This window comes from Rattus rattus, chromosome 5 (genome assembly GCF_011064425.1).
Source record: "Rattus rattus isolate New Zealand chromosome 5, Rrattus_CSIRO_v1, whole genome shotgun sequence".
Taxonomy (NCBI): domain Eukaryota; kingdom Metazoa; phylum Chordata; class Mammalia; order Rodentia; family Muridae; genus Rattus; species Rattus rattus.
This window is the reverse complement of record NC_046158.1, coordinates 158,530,567-158,553,140: the sequence shown is the minus strand read 5'-3', so window position 1 is coordinate 158,553,140 and position 22,574 is coordinate 158,530,567. Positions and strand designations below refer to the sequence as shown.

Below are 22,574 nucleotides of genomic sequence, written 5' to 3'. Positions count from 1 at the left end.
AAGATATATTGTCTTTATGTCTAGGCCTTGTGCCCTGCTGTTGGCTTTTGCAGAGGAGAAGACAGAGAGGGATCTTGGTCTAGTCACTGGCAGTCCTGCTGGGGTGGAGGTGCAAGGGTGGGTGTACGTGTGTTGGAGAAAGGGGGTATCTGCTCATTTCTGAGCTCACAAAGACTTCCTATGAAGAGCCCTTCTGGCATATGGGGTGGGCCTGTTAATGTTAGACACCAGGTTTATAGGGGCTCCCTGAGCAATGACTGAGCCCCATTGTGTTCACAGGCAAGGCTCTACTACTGCTCCCAAATTCTGCATGGAAAACAGACATGGCAGCATATCATCTACACGAATCTCCTTGAAGGATGCTTTGGGTGCCTAGTTACCTTGGGAAAAACTGGGGCTCTTTCTGAGGGACAGTGACCTTAGAGGTTTCCACACGCTTCCTTTCCTTCATGGGCTGCATCAGAAAACAAATTGAGGAAGGGGAATGAAGTGAAAGACTATTTACAGACAATGCCCTTTGTCCCTTCAAAGGGAGGTTTACACAGCTGGACCCTCCTGGAGGTCAGAAACAGTATATCAGCTGAACTATGCCAGCCATACTTCTCCAAGGATAGAACACAGAGGTGGGCAAAAGTAAGTTGTGGGGGATTCACTTCAGACCAAATGTGCCAAAAGGGTCCTCCAGCAGAAAACCTGAGACTAGGGGCACCTGAGCCACTAGTGCAGCATAGATGCTTGCCTAGAGGCTTGATGAGTGGTTGGCAGGGCATGTGCACAGCCATCTCCTGGAGCTCATGAACAGTGAGTGAGTATCCCAGGTTTCATCTTTGGCTGGCAGACGTCTGCTTGCTCTTGTTCACTCAAGGAGAATCCCCTCTGGCCAGTCCTCCCACTGCTGCCTGTGAATGCCTCCTCACACAACATGAGAAATCCTCCACCAGAGCGGGAGCCTCCCACCTCCCGAGGAATTCCGCTGGTGCCTGCCCCTCCTTGAGGCAGGCCGCGGACAGCCCAGGGCGCCTCGCGATTGGTTGGCCCAACCCCGGCTCAACTCCTCTATGGCCCTGGCCATCTACAGGCTCACCCCCCTTCCCGCTGCTGCGCCTGGGATGTACCGTGGTGGCCTTTAACCCTTACGCAGACCAGCCGGGACTGCCCGCTCCAGGTTCTGCTCCTCAACCGATCGAAGACACTGGAGGGAAGAAGGACGTAAGGGCCTCACTGCACCACTGGGGGCGGGGTGAAGAGACCTATCCGTGGCTATACCAAAATCGAGATGCCATCACTGGCTGGGAGCTGCGGGCCAAGTCAGGGTGGCGAGCGCCACTTGTCTGAGCCCCACACCCTCACCGGCAGTTGGATGACAAGACCGACGTGCGGCAGCCAATGCTCCTAGTTGGTCATATATGAGTCCCGCTTGCAGACATCGCCACGTGGCCCGCTTCCCAACGCTCTCCTCTCTGCGAGAGCGCCCAGGTCCCCGGATGGCGGGGGTGAAGACTGACCAGCCCCTTCTGGGCACCGCGCCCCTAGAGCGCGTTTTCTCCGCTCAGCGCGCCTGGAAGTCGCTAAGTTTGGGAGACGCGCTTTCCGCGACGGCTCTGCGGGGCTCGGGGGACAGCCGTGACCCAGTCTCGTGCGTCCCCAGGGACAGTGCACAGACATCGCGGGGTGCGCCTACCCGACCCTGCTGCGGTGAACTTGCCCAGCCCACCTCTCCCCATCAGGTGGTCTCTGGTTGTGAGACTCGTGGGGCGCGAGCGTCGACCCACGGACCCCATTCCTTGCCACTCGCAAGCCCATGGGAGGGGGTTTCCCACAATGCCCAGCGAGCTCCAGCCCGCACTTCCGCTGTCCAGCCCGCGGAGGGGGCGGTGGGCCGCCAGTGCTCCCGCGGCCACTCGGCCCCGGCCAGCCCGCTGCGCCCAGCCGCCGGAGCGGGGGCGGGGCCGGCAGGCGGGGGCAGGGGGCGGACTGGGGCGGTGGCCGAGGCCAGGGCGCAGTGCGGGCCAATCAGCGGCGGCCGGGCGCGCGCCGGGGGCGGGGTCAGGGTCCGCGGGCGGGGCGCGTGGGGCCGCAGGGCTGGAGCAGCGCGGGGGCGCGCGCCGGCCTGACGGACGGACGAACGGACCGGCGGGCGGACCAAGCCACCGGAGCGAGCGCGCAGCTCGGACCCTCCCTGACGCAGCTCTCGCCAGTGGCCGCGCGATCACCGGTCCGCGGCCACGGCGCCAGCCCGCGCCCGCGCCCCATGGGGTCACAGGTAAGCTGCGCCGGCTCATTGTCCGCGCGGCCGGGCTGGCGCACCACGCCGGGGCCGGGGCTAAAGCCCTGGCGGGAGCCGGAACCGGGTCCGGGGCGGGAGCTGGGCAGCTGCAGCCCTGGTGGCTGTGCCCCGGGCGCGCCCCCGCCCTGCCACTGGCCCCCCGTCCCGCCTCGCGGGGGCGCCCTCCTGGGGGCGATGGCGCCCGGGGACAACGCGGCCGGAGACCCAGGCCCACGGGGCCACGGCCCGAGTGGCGTGGGCGGGGCGGCGCGGCAGGTCCCTGCGGGGTTGAGCGTAGAGGCGGCCGCGGCGCGGGGCTTCCCGGCCCCTTGGCACCTTCGGCAGCCACTGCGGCCGCCGGGGTCCCTCTTCGTCACCTCCGAAAGGGGATTTTTCCAGCTGGTAATTTCTGCTGCGTCAACGCCTGGCCCCGGGAGGCAGCCCGGGGGCGTCCCTGAGCCCCCCGCCCTCTCCGCCCTGTGCGTCCCCCGCCCGCTCAGCGGAGCCGCACCCGGACCCGCCCGCGCTGAGTTTGCCAAGAGTCAGAACTGCAGGAGGTGGGCCCTGCGGGTCCTTGGGGGTCATTGTCTCCCCAGAAGCTAGATGCCGATTGTTTTAGATTTCCATTTTAATAATGGGCCGAACTGGGGTGCAGGGCCCTCCCGGTGCGATGGAGTGGGCAGCGCAGATAAGACGCGGCGCTCGGAGCGCACGGAGCGCGCAAGGGAATCCGGTCCGCTACAAGTCGCGTCTTTGTTTCCCAGTAAATAGACCTGTCAGTTTCATAGGTTAGCGAAAGTCACTGTCAGACAACTCAATCCGGAGGGTAAAACTGGAATTTTCTGCATCATGGAGAGGGTTCTAGCTAGTTGGGGGATTTCTTGGTCTGGCTAGCGATTTCACTATTAGTAGGCGGAACCAGCTATACACAATGGGACTGGATCTGGGAGCCCAAGAACAAGCTAAATGGGGCAAAAAACAGATCATTTCTAACCCAAAGAAATATAAACAGAAGAAAGTTTGAAATTCTTAGCGAATTTCCTCCCGCTCTCATTGCTACAATCTCAGCGTGCATTTAGTGAAGGTTACAGTGGGAAGATTGTTATCAGAATGTAAAGAAATGCTAATTAGAAAATGTTTAGTGAACCGCCTAGGCACTGACACCTGTGCCTGGCGCACTCCTGTGCGTGCCTTGTCTCCCTTGTAGAACGCTGGATTGGATTCCTCCTCTAGGCTAACTAACTTCCCATTTGGGTGCAGATTCGCGAATTCCGCTCTTGCTGGTCCTCTTCTTGCCAGTGCAAGGCAGTGTTTCCACTCAGGAAGAGAATAGTTTGTTCACCAAAGGAAATTTATAGATTTTCCACGTGAATGATGAAGTAAAGTTTATTATACTGGGATTCCTCCATTTTGGTAGATATTATGATATTAGGTACATTGAACTGAGAAGTTTAGGATACATTTCCATATTATGGCAGAAAAGATAGTGATACTTAGGTAGAAATTATTGCAGATAGAAGTTTAGCATTTTCTTTGGAAACCTTGTAACCCCTCCCCCCCAAAAGCAAACAGTGCATGTTATTGCCTGTTTTCTCTTTAGTAGAAAGAACTCAACTTTGAGAGCCTAGAAACCAAAATCCAGCCTTGCCTCAAGCCTGCCCGAGGACAACATTTAATTAAGATTCTCATGACACTCACTACCTTGAATTTAAGACTTTTTCTTTCATTAGAGATAATTTCTATTAGGCTGGTGTTAGTGGCACACACCTTTAATACCAGCACTTGGGAGGCAGAGGAATCTCTAATTTCGAGTCTAGCTTGGTCTACAAAGTGAGTTCCAGGACAGCCAGCGCTACAAAGGGAAACTCTGTCTTGGAAATCAAAAACCAAGACCAAAACAAAACAAGAAAGGTAATTTCTATTCATGTTCTGTTGCTTTGTGTAAGTATGAAGTTATTCTGAGCTCAGACCCCAACCTCCTCTCTTTCTGACTGGTCTGTGTTACCAGGGCCACTGCTGACACTTAGTGCCCTGCAACAGACATGGCAGGGTCAGGCTAGTCCACTTCCCTGTGACTTGTGGTGCTCCTTGGTCACACAGAGAAACCAGTGCATAAATGTCAAGAGATGGAGAAAATGCCTCACAGATTCATAGAAAATGTCTGAAGAATCGGGGGTGGGGGGTCTGTTATTGCTGAAGATACCTTATTTACAAACACTGCTAAATTGAATTATGTTTTAACAGTGAACTTCCCAACTTTCTCTTGTGTGGAGGTTTTTCAAATTAAGGAAAATTGGGCCACTCTGTCCCTGTGGTCTGGTTTCTGGGGCGCTGATCAGCTGCTGTGCTATACTCCTTGAGGTCTTAGACCAGCCTCTGAGAACTGAAGAGGCCCATTTAGTGTACAGGGCAGAGAAATACTTGAGCTAATTTCTCAGAGTGAAGTCACTTTCTGTGCTTAGGCATTCTTTTAGCTGTTAGTAAGAAGAAAGTTCTAGAAACCATTGTCTTCCCTTTAATCTGAACACTGGAATCCTTTGCACCTGCCTTAGACAGCCTTTTTCAGGAGCTTCATGGTCTTTTGTTTTCTCATTTTGAAAAAAAAAAGGGTTTTTATTCTGCTTTGAAAACATTCTAATTTAAATTCTCTGGAGTGAGATTGGATTGTTAAGAATTTGAAGCTGAGTGTTGGTGTCCGCACACGCCTTTAACCTCAGCATTTAGGTGGTAGAGACTAGTGAATCTCTGAGTTCAAGGCCAGTATGGTCAAGAGTATGAGTTCTAGGTCAGGCTATACAGAAACCTTGTCTTGACCCTCCCCCCCCCCACACAAAAAAGAAATTCCCTTTGAATCTATTACATCTGTGGGTGGGTAGACTTTTGTTGTTCTTCTTTTTCAAGACAGGGTTTCTCTATGTTGCCCTACCTTACCTAGAACTCACTTTGTAGACCATGCTGACCTCGAACTCATAGAGATCTGCCAGTCTCTGCCTCCCTGGTGCTGGGATTAAAGACATGTGCCACCACCACCTGGTGAAACTTTTGTTCCTGGAGTTTGCTGAGTGGCCTGACCCCTAAAAATAAACAGATAAAGGAAGTGTTCTATTAAGACCAAAAGACAAGTCTTTGGAACACTGCCCACTTGTTCCACTCCTAATCTTCTGTCTGGTTGTTGCAGTCTTTGGCCTGGCCAGTTCTGGACTTGAACTTGTCTTAAGAGCTGGGCTCTGAGAACATGGAGTCGATGAAGGATCAGCTTGTTTCTTTTCTCCTCTCCTCTTATTTTTTGGACAGGATTACTCTTTAGCTCAGGCTGACTTCAAACTTGGTGTGTAGCTTAGGTAGGCCTCAGATTTGAGGCCATCCTCTCAGTTTTTTAAGCACTAGAATTACAGCTGTCTGCCACCACACACATGAAGTCTTCCTTTTGTTTTGTTGTGTTTTGTTTTGAAACAAGGTTACATGTAGTCCAGGCTGGCCTAAAACCCACTATGTAGCTAAGGATGTCCTTAAACTCCTGATCCTTTTGCCTCCTACATAACGAGTATTCTAGATCACAGGAGTACACCACCAACCCTGGCTCTCTCTCTCTCTCTCTTTTTTTTTTTTTTTTTTTTGCCATAATTGCTTAACCACCTTTTTATTTCCCTCAGGTTTGTGCTCTGGTTTACTAGTGGAGCATGCCTGATGGTATTGCTTGTAGGTAGAGAAGAGAAAGAACACTTTCTGACCGGTTCTATGAAAGACTGAAAGGAAAGCAAAAAGAAGTCAGATTTGACCTAAGTATGACTTACGTAAGTTTCTATGCAGACTAATTTAATTTAGGGTCCCATTAGTGCCACTTAGTTTTGATTTATATTTTTTAATTACTGTGTATTTTATTTTTATTTATTAAGACAAATTTTCTCTGTGTATAGCACTGGGATTAAAGACATGTGCCACCTCCTCCCAGCCAGTAAGTATTTTAAAACATAATTTGGATTAAAAAATTACTAGTTATCGGTAGCGAGTTGGGAAACACCAGTATGTTTTTCAGCAGCACAAATGTAGCTTTCTGTGTTTTGACAGATAAGCTTTCTTAATTGTGTTAGCAGACATTCTAGCTTTCCTTTGCTGACTCTCCTCACCCCCTCCCGTTTTTGAGGCATGGTCTTGCTATGTAGCCCACACTGGTCTGAAACTCAAGATCCTCCTGTCTCTTAAATGCTGGAATCAGAGATATAGATACCATCATGCCTCACCCCAGGGTTTATTACTGTTTTTTTTTGTTTGTTTGTTTTGTTTTGTTTTTTGCCATTCAGAATCTGGTATTAGCCAGACCTTAGGTCATTCAGGTCATTGAAAGTCATGTAGTAGAAAGACGTAGGTGGTGGCCACACAGGTAGCTGATGTGACAGTAAGTGTGGGTAAGAAGCATCTCAGAGAATGTAGGCGGGCTGGAGAGATGGCTCAGTAGTTAAGAGCACTGACTGCTCTTCCAAAGGTCCTGAGTTCAAATCCCAGCAACCACATGGTGGCTCACAACCATCTGTAATGAGATCTGATGCCTCTTCTGGTGTGTCTGAAGACAGCTACAGTGTACTTACATACATAAAATAAATAAATAAATAAAAAAGAGAATGTAGGCAAGATGAGGAGAAGTCCCGGAGTTCCTACAGATAATCTGAGGAGAGGCCTTCAGTATTACAGTCAGAGCCGGTGCCCAGCCAGCCATGTCTTCCTCTGCTTTGTCAATATCGGATCTGGGAAAGAAAGGTGGTCTTGCTGGGCACAAGCAGTGGTTAAGTACATGTTGCAGCTTGTCTTAGGCACACAGGCCCTTGAGGGTCTATATGGGAAGACCAGTCTTTGCTTTTTGAAAGCAGTGACTTAGTTCTGCGGCTGTCTTATTGCAGTGTGTACCGGTGCCCAGGGGGTGTACTGAGTTCCTTCCTGCCAGTAGTTCTTTAACTTCCGGCTGTCATTTCAGTTGCCCACGAAATAGGAAAGATCTATAAATTCACATGAATGATATGAATGATGGATTTTAGAAGACATCTTTTTTTTTCTTTTTGAGACATGGCTTCTTTGTGTCTTGGACTGTGTACAGAGGGTTTAAGACTTTTAAGTGTGGGGTTTAGTTTTGCAGTGGTGGTGGTGCTGCTGGGAATTTGACTCCCAGCCCAACATACCCAAGAGCTATCTCTGTGAAAAGTGGATATGCTTGCGTGGCGTGACCCACTTGCTTGTGAACAGGTTACTTGTCTTAGTGTGGATCACCCAGAGAACTGGCTGTTTTTAACCCACAGTCTTTGATATCCAAGATTCAAGAGCAACTTTCTCTGAACCTCTACACACAGGGCTAGAACGAGGGCCTAAGGTGCACATATATTAGTAAAGAGGAAAGTGTTGTATTAAGTGCAACAGAACATTTTCTTCAGGATTATTAGAGGAATCAGTGAACCAATGAATCACAAAAACTCTACCCTGTGCAAGACTCTTTGTGTCTGTCTGTCTGTCTGTCTGTCTCTGTCTCTGTCTCTGTCTCTCTCTCTCTCTCTCTCTGTGTGTGTGTGTGTGTGAGAGAGAGAGAGAGAGAGAGAGAGAGAGAGAGAGAGAGAGAGAGAGAAAGAGAGAGTGAATGAGAATGTCTGTCGCCTGCCTACCATGTGAGTGGAGGTGACCAGAAGAGAGCACCAGATCCCCTGGAGCTGGAGTTAGAAATGGTTGTTCCCAGGGTACTGGGAACCAAACTCAGGTCTTCTGGAAGAACAGCAAGTGCTCTTAACCACTAAGTCATCTTCCCAGACCCAGATGTTTTCCACTCTTAATGTCCACCTGCACATATTTGCTCTGTATAATCTAATCTAGTCCTAGAACGCTTTCACTCTGTGAGACTTACTGCTGAATAACTTCACCCTTTCTTGTTCTCTCTGATTTCCGGCTGGTTGATTCAACTCTCCTGTTATGGCGAGTAAGTCTGGCTTCTCTTGGTTTTTCCTGAATTGCTCTGTTTGGCCTTATCCTAACTTTGGCAATACATTCTAGTTTTATGGTTCCTTCTCATTTTCTGGCTCATTCTGTCTAAATCTGTGTCTAGTAGTGTATTCTCTCTGCAGCCTGTCTCTGTACAACTGGCCCAGTAAAACCGCCTTTGCTGCTGCCACCACCACCTACCACCCCCCCCACCGCCTCCCCTCTCCACTCCTGCAATGCTCCCTTAAGTAGCTTCCTTCCCTCTCCTTGTGAGAGTGCAGCATATCCATTCCATCGAATCTTTCTCTGATTCATCGCTTTTTCTGCCATCGAATTAGACATCGCTTTCAAACATGGTTGCTTTCTTCCACAAATTTAACTTCATCTTCATTGCGTGGGATTAAAGGCTGTGTACTAAGGGTGTGTCTGTATTCCAGTCTGTATTCCAGCCGGAGGGATTAAAGGTGTGTACTAAGGGATGAGCCACACCACAGCTAGAAATTAGTTTTTTTGTTTTCAATAAATAATATAATCTCTGGGTTCACAGTGTGAAAAAATATCCTGCAACACCTCTACATGTGTGCTGTGGCGCTCACACACACTAAATAAATACATGAAAGTAGAAATGGATTCAAGGACCGGGATGTAGTAGCTCAGCTACAAATGGAGCACTTGCCTACTATTTATGAGGCCTTGGGCTTCACCCCCAGCCCCAGGAGTGGGAAATGAGGCCATTGCTGGCTGTGAGGGCAACACGAACAGTGACAGGACCAGAAGACAGAATTGTTAACATGTACAGCGCAGCTGGGCAGAGTGGGGACCCCAGCCTGGGAGGAACAAAGATGAGGGGGTAAGACTGCTTACAGCAAAAAGCAGGCTCAAGGCACACTGCACAGAACTCTGGCGTGTACAGCTTCAGTGGGGTTGTGATTGATGAGTGCCCTCCAGTCCCTGAGACTTCAGATGGTCATCCCAGGAGGTTCAGGTCGGTGGTACAGGACTGTGTCTCCACCATATACCCATTGCAAATGAGCTGAAAAGAGAAAGTGGTCAAGTCTTGCCGTGGTGCTCAAAGTAGGTTTGTTCTGTGTTCTCATTCTCTCCCGTTTAAAGCACGGAAGCCTGTGAGTGGCAGCATGCTCTTATTTAGGAAGTTCAAAGCCAGTTTGGGAATTTCTGAAAGAAGCAATTACTCATCTTCATTTAAAGATGAGGACAAACTGGGAACAGTTTGCTGTAACTGACATTCTCCCTCTCCCAATTTCAAGCAGAATCTGTGACCTTCTAAATCCTTTCGTTATCTTATGTATCAAGGGTACCTGCCCAACGTCAAAGTGTCAAGGTGACTTTATCTGTATGGTGGTTATCCTTCCCGGAAGCTAAGACACCTGCCTAAGACTAGACCATGGAGTGTCTGGTCTTGAGGAAGCTTCACATCACCCAAGCTTCTGCAGTATTGAAAACCTCCTTTCAAATACAGCTGTCACTTATAGTACCCATCGCTTAGCCAGCATTCCCTTGTGTCTTCAGAAAAAGGTGTGGTCACAGAAGGTATGTGCCTAGAGTTCCAAGACACCAAAGATCAGAAAGATGGTGGGACAGAGGAAAAGGGATGAGAACATGCAGAAGGAAACGTATTCTGAGGAACATACATGATCATGGATGAAGTGTTCTTGAATGTTGCCTTTCTTCTTCTTCATGGAAAGCGCTTAGTGGACTGCATTTGTGTGGCTACTGTGCATATAGCATGTAGGTACTATGAATACAGTTTGTTTTCACTGTATGTAGTATGGGTGCTATGTGTGCAGTGTGTTGGTGCTCTAAGTTCAGAGTTTGGGCATTGTGTGTACAATGGGTGAGTTCTGTGTGCTTGTGTGGATGGTGTCCATGCTTCGCGAGTGCTATGTGTGCAATGTGTGATTACCATGAGTTCAGAGTATGGGCACTGTGCACACACAGTGTATGGCAGCTCTGTGTGCAGTAGGGTAATTACTGTGTGTGCCCTGTATTGGTGCTCCGTCCTATGTGTGGCTATGTGTGGGCATATATTGTGTGTGCATATTTGTACAGTGTGTGGATTAGTGTGTGGGTGCTGTTCTGTTTTTTTTTTTTTTTTTTTTTGTTCTTTTTTTTCGGAGTGTGGGCCTATGCTATGGCAGTATAGTGTGAGGTGCCAAATCTTCTGTTTTCTTTAATTGACTGGTGCCCGTTCCTGAAAACATTTCCAAATCAAACATGGGAGCATGAAGAAGCTGCCAGTCCTGATGTATGGCTGAGCATGGTCTTGTGGCCCATCATAGACCCAAAGTCTTGTAAACGTAGTCTTTCCCATTCTTCTCGTTGGGCAGCAGAAGTCCCTACATCTCAGACTTGTTTTTCATAATTTGCACATGTCAGCTCTGGGGATGTTTCCAAGGCTTTCAGCAAATTCCCATTTGGGATCTGTGTCCCACAGGAAAATACCCTGGCAAGTGTTTTGGGAGTTACTTCAGGACCTTGGCCTGCAGCTGGGAAGTACTCAATAGTCCACCCTGCCCTCCTGGCTGCCTCTACCTATCAGAACCACTGTGGCCGCCATCCATACAAGGATGTCAGCTTCCCAGCCGATCGCCTGGGTGCCAGTTCCAGTTCAGCTTTCTTCATCTATTCCTCCAGCATTAACAGCTCTGAGAATTTCCTGTGCACTAGAGTTGACAGGTGGTTTTCCCACAGTAACTTTGCAGAAGAGAAAGTTCTTGGCTCCTGTGCTCACTGAGTGAAATTGTCCTGGGCAGTATGACTTGGGCAAGCCACCCAGGATCTTATGTTCTGAGACCTTGGAGTAAATATCGGGAAGATACTGTTTCCTGGGATTACTAACCCTGGATTCACTTGTAGAATGATTCTGAAGTGAAACTAAGAGAGTCAAGATACTTAAAACCACACAGGTGCTTATTAAATACCAGGAATGCTTTGCCCGAAACAAATGCAACCATTGAGGTGAATAACACACTACAATTAGATGTTTCTTTCTCTCTCTCTTTCTTTCTCTCTTTCTTTCTTTCTTTTTCTTTCAAGTTTCTTTTTTCTTTTCTTTCTTTTTTTTTTGGGGGGGGGTTTCAAGACAGAGTTTCTCTGTGCAGCCCCTCCTGCCTGTCTTGGAACTTGCTCTGTAGTCCAGGCTGGCCTCAAACTCAGAGATCTGCCTGCCTCTGCCTCTTGAGTGCTGGGATAAAAGGCGTGCACACCATGACTGGAGTTTCTGTTTATCATTGATTCTTTTTTTTTTTTTTTCTTTTTTCTTTTTTTTCCGGAGCTGGGGACCGAACCCAGGGCCTTGCGCTTCCTAGGCAAGCGCTCTACCACTGAGCTAAATCCCCAACCCTATCATTGATTCTTAAAGTGCTCATGCTAATGCACTGCCACTCTGGCTTTGTTGTTTGTGTTTGTTACACTTGGGTAACATCATAAGTGGGAAACTTCTGTGTTTTTCTGTGAGGAGATGGTTCTTGCTCATTTTCTAGAAACCCACCACACACGAGGAATAATGAAGCAGGAAATTTTTTAAACTTAATTTTTTATTAAGTTATTATTATTTTTGAGACAGGTTTTCATTATGTTGCTCTTTCTGTTTAGAATTCACTGTGTAGACCACGCTGGCCTAGAACTCACAGAAATCTGCCTGCCCCTGTCTCTTTAAGTGCTGGGATTAAAGGTGTGCACCACCATCTCTGGCTAACAGGGAGAATTTTAATCTTTATGCTCAGGAAGTTTTTAAGAACTTTTCAGAAACCATGAGCATGCCTCCTATGGGACACATGTTTTGTGGCTAGCACACTAGACAGCTGAACAAGGAGTTTTTACTGTTAGGTTCATATTGCATTTTCTAGTTTTTTTTTTTTTATGTTGTTGGCAGATGAGACAAGAGGGAGTAGTAGGTGACCCTAATGACCCTTCTGGTTTAAGCAGTTTTTTTATGGTGGCACATAGCTTTTGGGAGCACAAAAACATATCAGAGATGGAAAGCTGGTTTTGACAATTCCTTTGCTGCTTCTCTGCTGGTCTGACCTTCTCATTATTGTTGATATTTCACATTTATTCCACGTGGAATTGCAGGAGATCTTGAGAAGTGTGTGTAGTTTCCAACTATATCCATGCTACTGTGTGGCTATAGGAGGCATGTGCAGTGACAGCATTCTCAGTCTGGAGCTAAACCACCAACACCCACCGATGCCTGTGATTTCCAGGTATACCCAGAGCCTGCTGGTGCCTGAGAGAGAGGGATGGGGATTCAGGAGCAAGACAAGAAGTGTGGGGTGGGAGTAGGCAAATCCCGATGTGCTCAGAGTGTTTTCTTTTGAGTTCAGAAAGTTCTTGCTCCTTGAGGAAGCACAACCTGAGCACAGTGTCTGCTGTCAAGCTCACCTGTGGGCCGGCGTCCTGTTTCTTGTCTAATTTATCACAATATTTTTTTCAGTCATGTTGATTGTTGCCTTGTCCTAAAAATATCCATGGAGTTACAAGTTTGATGTCTCGGTTTATTTTTTATTATTTGTTTAGATTGATTTTTATTTTATGTGTATAAGTATTTTGCCTGCATGTGTATTTTGTACCATACCTTGTGCCCATACAAGTCATTTACTCTCCTGAAAATGGAGTTCCAGATTGTTGTGATCCACCAAATGGATGCTGGGAACCAAACCCAGGTCCTTGGCAAAAGCAACAGCTGCCTTTAACCACTGAGCTATCTCATGCCCACTACTCACCTTCGGTTTTTCAAGACATGTTTGTTCTGTGTAGCCCTGGCTGTCCTGGAACTTGCTCTGTAGTCCAGGCTAGCCTCAAACTCACAAAAGATCCACCTGCCTCTGCCTTCCTAGTGCTGGGATTAAAGGCATGCACCGGCCACTGCGTGGTGATAATTTTTTATAACGTGTGCATGCACAGGTTTGCAGGTGCATGTGGAAGTCAGAAGTTAGGCTGTTCTGTATCTCTGTGCCCCAGACTCTTTGCAGGGCTTTAAGGGATGTACTTTCCAGCCTCGCCATAAAACTGGTGGCTGAGGTCATGTTGCTCCCAGGTAAAGATTACCAATGCCATCCCAATTTGTGGAAAGTAGGGTGCTATTTGTATGGGTGCCAATTTAACTTTTAATACTGCTTAAGAATAGCCACAAAGTACTTTACATATACTTCTTTTTTGGTGTTTTGGAAGCCAGAGGTCCAAGATTAAAGTGTCTATCAAATTCTCCTCTCTCTGGCCCAGGAGAGTTCTTGTTTCGCCCAATGTCAGGTGTTGGTAGCTGTTCTTCATTTATACACTTGTTTGTCCACTCTCTGACTTCATCCTCACATGACTCTCCCCATTGTGTATCATATCGGTTTAGGTCCACCTACTCTATAAGGAGTTTATCTCAACTTGACCATGCCTACAGAAACCCTGAGGTCACATTTAAGGTTGCTGGAGGTCAAAGCCTCCACAGACGTGTTGGTTTCTGACACTTTTCCCGTATAGATTGCTTAGTGTAGTATTTATCAAGGCCTCTCCAGGTATCACTAGCTGTCACCCTCATCAGCCATGATATCCTTGATGGTCTTGTTATTTACAGCAAAGATGGCAGCTAAGCAGCAAGCCAGCTAATATGTATTGTAAACCTGCGTGCTCCTCAAGCCTGCGGCAAGCTTGAGAGTTTTCAGCTTAGGGGTCAGCAGTGAACAGTGAACTAGACACTGGCAAAGGTAGCAGTGATATAAGGACAGATTGAAGTGTCTCTTCTATTGACAGGACCCTGGGAGATGCAGCAGAGAAGGAGCAAGGTGGAGTGAGATTGATTGACACTTTGGGTGTGATGAGTAGACATGGAGCCCAAGTACTGGCAGGCACCTGGAGGCAGCTGAGCTATTGAGGCTGTGTATCTAGACAGGTCGCAGGTCCCCATGTTTGTCTTGTCCCTGCACTTGTTTTCATCTGGGCCACCAGATCAAGACTGATTCTTTTTCTTCCTTGGGAAACAGATACATTCTAGCAGCCTCTTTCAGAAAAGCATTTTGTGTGAGTGTGTATACGGTGCTAGGGATAAAACCCAGGGCCTTGACACATGCTAGACCAGTGTTTTATGACTAAACTAGGTTCCCGGCACCAAAATGGCAATTAAAATTTCCCTGGAAATGAACAACAAATTCTAAAGTATATTATGGAAACTTGGAAAGATTTGGTTTGTGATATAGAAACATAAAATAAATTTTTGTGTGGTGGAAATAACTCAGCTTTTTAAAAAAGATTTATTTATTTTATTTATATGAGTACACTATCTATATTCAGACACACCATAAGAGGGCATCAGATCCCATTACAGATGGTTGTGAACTACCATGTGGTTGCTGGGATTTGAACTCAGGACCTCTGGAAGAACAGTCAGTGCTCTTAACCACTGAGCATCTCTCCAGCCCAACACTCAGCTTTGAAGTACAGATGGATATAAAGTTTTCCAGGGTTGCACATGTAGCTTAGTTGGTAAAGTACTTGCTTAATATACCTAAAGAGCTGGATTTGAACCCCAACACCCCATGAAACCAGTGGGCTAGGTGTTGTGACACAGGCCTTTAATATCAGCACCTGGGAGGCAGAGACAGGCTGATCTCTGGGAGTTCTAGGCCAGCCAGAGAGTTAATAAATACTGAGAGCCTGTCTCCAGCAACAACAAAATCAAATAATAGACCAGTGGTGGTAGCTAGCACACACTTATCATCTCAGCCCTTACGACATGAAGGCAGAAGGAAGACAGTATCCTTAGCTATTTAGTAAGTTTGGGGCTAGCCTATGCTATGTGAGACATTGTTTAAAAAAAAAAAAGAGTAGGGAATGGGGCTGAAGAGATGGCTCAGCAGTTGAGAATGCTTGCTGTGCAAGTCTGCCAACTTGAGTTTCATCCTTGGAACTGTAGAAGGCGTGCTCATGGAACCCATGCAAAAGTGGAAGGGGAGAACTTGCCTGTATAAGAAAATTCTAAAAGAGCTTTTCAAGGCACCTGCAGCAGCCATGGTTAGCTGTGAGAATGTGGCTTGTCTAAAATGGACTCCTTTGGTCCAGCTCGAAGCACTCCTTGGACTGCAGGGGTGGGCCTGCTGTCTCTGAGGGTCACTTAGAGTGTGGCCCTGGCTTGAGGTGAGAGACTAAGCGAGGTGGGTCCTTCTGGAGATATGAGTATGTCTTCCAGTGGGACAAGGTGTCTAGAAGACAAGAGCCCTATCTGTAGACTCAGGTACCAGAGTCTGACACGTTCACTGTTATCACTTGACTACATACTTTCCCGGTTCTATAGAAGGGACATTTGTGTATAAGAATGAAAAGCTTTCGATTGGCTGGTGAGCCTAGCTCAGCTGGAACAGGTGATAGGTGCCAAGCATGAAGACTTGAGTTTGATTCCCAGAACCCGCATGGTAGAAGGAGAACCAGGACAACATCAACACCCACGCCATGGCGTAGTGCTCCTTGCATAAATATATATAATTTTAAAGCTTTAGACATGTTCGGATGTACACAAACTTAATGTCATGTCCCTGTCTACAGCTGCAGTGACTCCTGGGACTCTGCTCTGCCCCGCCTGTCTCTTCTTTTCTTTGAGTAATTTAAACAAATCTCAGACAGTTTTGTCTTTGAGCGTTTTATACCCTGTAGGTCTAGCATTGTAAACCACCCAGAAACCTGTTTGCCCCACACTGAGCATGCCCAGGTTGGGTCCCTGTTTCTCAGATTGTCTCATGGTGGGGTGGGGCCTCTGAACTTTCTTTTATTCTGGGAAAATTTCCTCTTCGTTGTTAAGGAATCTGTCCTGTGGGTTCTCTGTGTGGAGTTCATGACGTGGTGACCTGGAGTGAGTGTCCTGGACTAGAGTAGTATCAAAGGGAAGTACAAACTCACCTTTAGTGGGCATGTGTGGGGCAGGTCCTTCTGTAGATGTGTAGTAATAACATTTCAGTTGAACTCCAATTTAACGTATCTTTAAAAAAATTAATCTGTTTGCGTATATGGTATATGTTCATGTGCAGAGGCCAGAAGAGGATGCCCAGTTCCCTCTCTTTTATTCTCTGCCATATTCTTTTGGGAAATAATCTCTTACAGAACCTGGAGCTAAACTGGTATCCAGCAATCCAATGGTCCTCCTCTCTCTGTCTTCCACAGCTTAGGGTTGCAGGGACATGCAGGCATGCCCAGCTTTTTATATGGGTGCTGGGGATTTGAACTCAGGTCCTTAGGTTTGCACAGCAAGTGCTTTTACCTTCAGAATAACTTCCTCACCCCCAATTGAATCTCCTCTTCTTCTCTCTTTTCTCCTCCCCTCCTCTCTCCTTTCCTCCCTCCCTCCCTGTGTGTGTGTGTGTGTGTGTGTGCGTGTGTTTGTGTGCACGCACAAAGGCCAAGGAACAACCTGAGGGAGTCAGTTCTCTACTTACCATGTGTATTCCAGGGATTCAACTTGGGTGTCAGTCTTGGTGGCAAACACCTTTACCATTTAGTAAATATACTACCTTAGCCATCTCATCTGCCCTGGTCCTACTTCAAAAATTATTTAGGGCTTTATACTTTAGCCAAAACATAAGGAAACAATATGCATGTGCCTTTTTTTTTTTTTTTGAGGAGACTCATATAGATTCTTTAAACGAGTTATCTTGTACACAATGATAAACCCAAGAGTTAAAATAGTTTCAAAAGCTTGTTTTTTTTTTTTTTCCAAAAATCCTAAATTTGCTATTGGCTAATAAAGCATAGGGATGTCTTGTGAAATTCTTTTAAACCTCAAACATGTCTCAGTTCTCTCATTTTCAGTTGGTTTCTATTTAATGTTTACCAAAAGCACAGATTAGGTTTGCTTCTCCTTCCCCTCCCACCTTATCAAAGCTAGCCTCTAAGTGGCTCTGTAACTCAGGATGGCCTTGGATGACCTTCTCCCTTTTCTTCCGGACTGGGATTACAGGAGAGCAGGTCTCTCGCCACACCTGCTCTCCCCTTACAGTAAGAGAGCCGGATGTGTAATTTTACTTAAAAGTAGTCGTTTCCAACTAGTGAAAATTTCTTATGAAAACAATGGCTACTTCAGTGGTCAGCACTAAACATTTACTTTGCTATGTGTCAGGTTGTTTCTTCTGAATATTTTCATGTACGCTTCTCATCTTGAAATTAACTTATTTTTGCTGTTTTCCCCCCTCGCAGATAAATGGTCTTTATCCATAGCAAGCACTGGGTCTTGAAACACATATTCGGTTCCTCCAGAAAGGTAGAGTTGATGAACCAGACATGGCACTTGAGGTGTAGGTTTGGTTCTAGGAATACTAGAACTCTGGAAGCAAAGTGGATGTGCTCATAGTGTGGTCCACTCTCTGATCCACCCTGTGGCCGGAAGGGAGCTGTCTTCTGGCCAGGGAGGAGCTGAGTTAAGGAAGTACCTGACTTAGCCATCAGAGAATCCTGGTAAATAGCATGGCCTGACAATCCAGGCAGGTTAAGGTCACTGGGTATTGCAGACTATCAATCTGGGCCTAAACTGTATACCATAAATTCTGTAGGAACTGAGAGATTCTGGCTCTCAGATTACTTGTGGCTTTGGGCATGGGGCTCCCGGAAACCTTGCACCAGACATGTGGTGAGGGTACATCCTGCCAGAGCTGCCCGCAGGCCCAGAGCTGCCCACAGGCCGGTGGGGGGATTTCTATCTGTTCTGGGAAGTCGGTGCTTGGGCAGCCTCTCTGTGAGGGGCAGGCAGGGGAACCAGTCTCTGTGTTTTCAGGAAAGATGCTGCCCTACGATAGATAGCTTTGGGATTCTAGGTGGCAGAAGGGCAACAAGCCTCACCTGACTCACGGCCTTCATGACAGGGAAGTTTGTGGGAAGTCACAGGTACAGGCTCTGCCTGACCTTCCCAGTTCCAGCCCTCACAGGAGGAATGAGGTGTTGAGTTTAACCTCCTGGGCACTGACATCCCACTTGGTGGTCATATCTGATTTTTTTTCATGAATAAGGAACTTACTTTTCCAGAGAAAAAGGGTGAAGCAAATGTTTTGAGTCTTGACAGGTCTGTCTCACCTAGAGGGGAAGGGGAACAGACACACACACATATTCTCTCTCATAATTTAAAATTTTTAAATCTTATTTTTAATATTGGTTCTTAAAACATTTTAACCTTCCTTTTAGCCCATCACCTACCAGAGGTAGTGGGAAAGAAGGGATATGGGGAAAGTGGACTTGTTTAGAAATGGTTCTTTGGAGCACCTCCCTTCTGTGTTGTCTGGAAATCGACAGTGTAGTCCCAGTCCCCACAGAGGCAGCTCAGTCCCTCACAAACATTTCACGGATATATCAGCAGTCAGGCTGGGGAGTCAGGATAGAAACAGGAATCAGTAGTGGTGGCACTACCTCTCAGAGACAGCTATGCCTCAGCCATGCCTTAGCCTCGTCAGCCTCCACACAAGTCAGTAGCAGGAGGGACCAGCAGGAAAGCCAGGAGAAGTTCTCGGCTGTGCCTCTCTCAGAAAAACGAAGCTCAATGAAGACGTGAGACCAACAAACATTGCACAGCCAGCTCCATGAGCAAGCGTAGCTCAGCTCCCATCACTGTCCACCCAGTCTTTTTTTATACTCCCTCCATACGTCACGTGTCCTCTACGGGTCTCACTCAGCAAATGTCTAGCCTCAGTACATGTGTCTGTCTCAGCTGACATCATTCTGTCAATCAGTCCCAGTCCACGGAAGTGGCAAGAAACTACCACACCACCAGAGCTTTTTTGGTGGTGTTTCTAGCAAATAGAGCTCAGCCATGTAATGTAAGGCGGAACAATGTGTGTGTTGTTATTGAAGAATCTTTCATCTTGTGTCCTTTCACATGCTTGCTTTAGCACACATCCTTTCATCTGTGTCCACTTTAGGAAATGCTCCTTCATGTGTTTGCCCCAACAAAACACCATCCAACACGACCGACTTTCCAGAAAACCCTGAAGTTCCCACTTGACACACCCTCTCTTCCTCTTCTGGTTTCTGTGCAGTTACCATGTGCGCTGCTGAGCACTGATGCAAACGGCAGTAGCGCCTCCAGTTGGGGTCCTCGGCCATTTTCTGATGGTTGGGCATTTGGGAGTTTTTATTTTCCCTGATAGGCTGTAGTTCTTAGAACAGTGGAGGTTTGGGGTAGTTCCCTTTATAGAGTACCAGAGTTAGAGTCAGTGGGCCAGAAGTGGGGACATGTTAATGCATTCTCTCCCCAAATTGGCTGACTCAGGACAAGAAGGCACAGCACTGGCTGGTGTGCCACCATCTTTAAGAACCTAGGACCTCACATCACTTCTGACCAGCAACATGCATCTAGACCTCAGGGAGGTCTTTTCTTATACTCTAGTATATTGTTCCTGATTTCTTTAGGTGTTTATTTAAGGTTTCTTTTTTCTTCTTTATTTACGTTTCAAATGTTAACCCCTTTCCCGATTCTCTCTTGTATTTCTTTTTTTTTTTCTTTATTGGATAGTTTATGTATTTACACTTCAAATGTTTTCTCCTTTCCCTCCTTCCCCCCATCCCCATGCTTCTATGAAGATGCTCCCACTCCCACCCACCCACTCCCACCTCAACACCCTGGCATTCCCCTACACTGGGGAAATGAGCCTTCATAGGACCAAGGGCTTCTCCTATTGATGTCAGACAATGCCATTCTCTGCTACATATGTGACTGGGCCATGGGTCCCTCCATGTGTACTCATTGGTTGGTGATTTAGTCCCTGGGAGCTCTGTGGAGGGGTCTCGTTGGTTGACATTGTTGTTCTTCCATGAGGTTGCAAGCCCCTTCAGCTCCCCCAGTCCTCTAACTCCTCCATTGAGGTCCTCGTGCTCAGTCTGATGGTTAGCTGCAAGCATCCTCATCTGTATCAGTAAATCTCTGGCAGAGTCAGGAGACATCCATATCAGGCTCCTGTCAGCAAGCACTTCTTGGCATCAGCAATAGTGACTGGGTTTGATGACTGCATGTGGGATGGATCCCCAGGTGGGGCAGTCTCTGGATGACCTTTTCTTCAGTCCCTGCTCCAGTTTCTGTCCCTGTATTTCTTCCCATGAGTATTTTGTTCTCCCTTCTAAGAAGGACTGAAGCATCCACATTTTGGTCTTCCTTCTTCTGGAGCTTCATGTGGTCTGTGAATTGTTCTTGGATAGTCCGAGCTCACAGTGAGTGCATGCCATGTGTTATTTAAGGTTTTAACATTAAATTAAGCTAAGGTGTCAGTTTTAAAATTAGCTTTGACAAAGGAATTAAACAAACTCATCAGTGGTGGCACATGCCTGAAATTTCAGAGGTGGAGGCAGGAGGATTAGTGTTCAAAGCTTCAAGCACAGGTTTGAGTTTGAGACCAGCATGGTCTCAAAACATAAAGGGTTGGAAAGATGGATGGGTCAGTGGTTAAGATGATATACTGTCTTTCCAGAGGACTGAGTTTGATTCTCAAAACCTGTGTCGTGTCATAAGTTGCAGTTTCAGGGGATCTGATAACCTCTGGCCTATGGGCACCTGTACTTATGTGCACCTAATATCACACAGGCACATACACATAAACACACATAATAAAGTAAGTCTTAAAAATAAATAGTAACAGAACAAGGGGTCGGGGATAAACAAGGAGTGGTGGTGTATACCTGTAATTCCAGTGCTTCAGAGGCTGAAGCAAGAGGACAGCCATGGGTTTGAGGAAAAACCTACACTACATAATGAGTACCAGGCCAGCTGAGGTCTCACAGTAAAACCTTAACTTCAAAAACAAAAGAGAATGAAGAAGACTTTGGGGTTTGCCTGGCACCCAGCTAAAACTACAAGTTTGGCAACTATAGGTATCCCTTGTGCCTTTTCCTTTTGTCAGACTTAGGTGGAGCATTGGATGGGTTTGCTCTTACCCTAGGAGGCTTAGGTCCCACGCTTGGCTTCATTGCTTCTCTGATTATAATGAAAAGGAATTAAGGGTTCTTGGGACCCTGGACCACTGAAGTATGTACATGCAATGCCCATTTCTGAAGCAAGGACTGCAGACTTCTAGGAGTGAGTGACCCCAGGCCGGTAGCCCACCGAGAGCTTTTGATTCTTGTTTCCCTCAAAGAGACTGGGCTTGCTTGCTCTGTCATTTTCTTTCGTTAATTTCCTTCCTCCCTCCTTCCCTTTGCATTAGATCTTGCTATACAGTCTGTGTGTGCCATGGAAATAGAGCGTTCATTAACCACAAGCCAGAAATGAAAAAGGACAGGTTCGTCAGAATGCTGCTTGCTTACTGCCCGTCCATTCAGCGTCTGTGGTCTGATGAGCACCTGTGGTTGAGAGGCCTGAGCCTCTGCCTCAGGAACTTTTGAAACAAGTTCTAATTGCTGTGGGACCATGATAGGGACTTGTGGGTCTTGGGCTGTTAATCAAGCACCGGAGCATTTTTACCAGCAGCATCTGTAATAGAAATGGATTCCCATGCTTCCAGCTAGTGCAGCTTACTTATTTGACATTGTGTGTGTGTGTGTGTGTGTGTGTGTGTGTGTGTGTGTGTGTGTGTGTGTGTGTGTATTTTTGAGAGTGTCATGTAACTCAGACTGGGCTTGAATTCAATATATAGGTAAAGACATCTTTGAACTTCCCATGCTCCTGCCTCTATAGATCTCCCAAGGGCTGGGGTCACAGGTGTGTGACACTCTGCTTGGTATGTTTGGTACTGAGAATCGAACCCAGGGCTTTGTGCATGCTATGCAAGCATTCTTCCATTCCAGCTACATTCTCAGCTAGTGTGGTTTCTAAGAAAGAAGTGAAAAGTCTCAGACCTCATCACTTGCTTGTAAGCACAGTGATCTTGGAATGTGACTAACCTCCTGGCTGAATCCTGCTTGAGTCTGAGTGACCAGGGTCCCAAGTTGTCATTCTAACAGCACTTAGATGTTTGGAAATGGACTTTTCACCTTGTTAAGCTGATACCATCTTGTTAAGTGGCTGGCACCTTCATTTTCTTTTGTCATTTTTACAAATTTTGGGGGCCGGAGAGATGGCTCAGCAGTTAAGAGCATTGGCTGCTCTTCCAGAGGACCTGGGTTCAAACTCCAGCACCCACCTGACAACTCAAAACTCTCTGTAGCTCCAGTTCCAGAGTATCTAGACTCCTTACACAGACCTGCATGCAGTCAATCTAGACTCCTTACACAGACCTGCATGCAGTCAATCTAGACTCCTTACACAGACCTGCATGCAGTCAAAACACAAGTGCACATGGAATAAAAATAAATTTAAAAAGTGTAAAACAAACAAACCAGACTTTTGGGTACAAGTGTGCATTTGAGGCAAGTATTCTATTGAGATACACATCCCATCAGTGCCTTA

The 22,574-nt window shown here is 47.0% G+C and overlaps 1 protein-coding gene across 1 annotated transcript in view; it reads left to right on the top strand.

Annotated features, from left to right (window-relative positions):
• Positions 1–2,125: 2,125 nt before the first annotated feature.
• The window catches only part of Zbtb46 (zinc finger and BTB domain containing 46), a 68,601-nt gene continuing 48,152 nt past the window's right edge, over positions 2,126–22,574 (top strand). The window contains exon 1 of the mRNA XM_032904973.1: positions 2,126–2,263. The gene's annotated coding sequence lies outside the window, so the exon portion shown is untranslated. The remainder of the gene's footprint in view (positions 2,264–22,574) is intronic.